Here is a 933-nt window from a genome sequence, read left to right on the forward strand (position 1 = left end):
TAGATTTAAGGGTAAATTATATTTTTTGTCTCTGAAGTTTGTTAAAAGTTTTAAAAATATTCCTAAGTTTTATTTTATTTCAATTTTGTCCCAAAAATTTTCGATTTGCATCAAATATACACTCGACAGCTAAATTTTCAAAAAATTTAAGACCAATCTAACAATAATGTATGAAAATTATGCTTAATTTGCTTGTGTACTGTTGATGGGTTGTTCTTATAAAATTGTTGTTGAATCGATTTTAAATTTTTTGAAAAATTAGCCATCAGGGATATATTTGATGCAAATCAAAAACTTCTAGAAGAAAATTGAAATAAAATAAAACTTAGGGATATTTTTAAAATTTTTGTCAAACTTTAGGAACAAAAAATATACTTTACCCTAAATTTAAAAATTATATGTGTTTCCAAGTATATGAAGTTTTATATAATAACGATCGATATTGACAATAACTTGTTTTAAAGTCTACATTATTAACGAAAATTCGTCGAAAATCTATCCAAATTGCAAATGGATTTTTCATCGGTAAATAAAAAATTTCCTCTCTTTTTTAAGGTTTGATAGAAAATTCATTGAAAATTTGACTAAAAAATTATAGGTAGAAAACTCGACGATAATTTAACAGTTTTGTCAACCTCTTAATTTTAATTTTAGAAAAAGTTTTGCTGGTAATTTTTTGACGAAAAGAATCAATGAACAAAAATTTATTGATAAGAGTTTTGGATGAAATCCAATTGATAAATTTGTCAGTAATTAATATAAAATTCGTCAATAAAAATAAGAAAATAGCCCGTGAAAAGAATGATTTGATAATAGCCGGTGAAAAGAAAAACAATATATCTTTCTAAGTCATGTTCTTAAATATATCTTTAATTTTTAATTGTCTTTAAGGTTTTTAAAATATTAAATTTATTTAAATTTTTTATCTGTTTA

At 22.5% G+C, this 933-nt stretch overlaps 3 protein-coding genes across 3 annotated transcripts in view; 2 read left to right on the top strand and 1 right to left on the bottom strand.

Moving 5' to 3' along the window:
* LOC107626874 overlaps positions 1-933 on the top strand; it is a 153,808-nt gene that overhangs the window by 125,353 nt on the left and 27,522 nt on the right. The window lies entirely within an intron of this gene.
* The window catches only part of LOC107624965 (probable transmembrane GTPase FZO-like, chloroplastic), a 62,948-nt gene that overhangs the window by 5,163 nt on the left and 56,852 nt on the right, over positions 1-933 (bottom strand). The gene's annotated exons all lie outside the window — the stretch shown is intronic.
* LOC107624968 (probable disease resistance protein At4g27220) overlaps positions 1-933 on the top strand; it is a 17,298-nt gene that overhangs the window by 689 nt on the left and 15,676 nt on the right. The gene's annotated exons all lie outside the window — the stretch shown is intronic.

This window comes from Arachis ipaensis, chromosome B02 (assembly GCF_000816755.2).
Source record: "Arachis ipaensis cultivar K30076 chromosome B02, Araip1.1, whole genome shotgun sequence".
NCBI classification, from domain to species: Eukaryota; Viridiplantae; Streptophyta; class Magnoliopsida; order Fabales; family Fabaceae; genus Arachis; species Arachis ipaensis.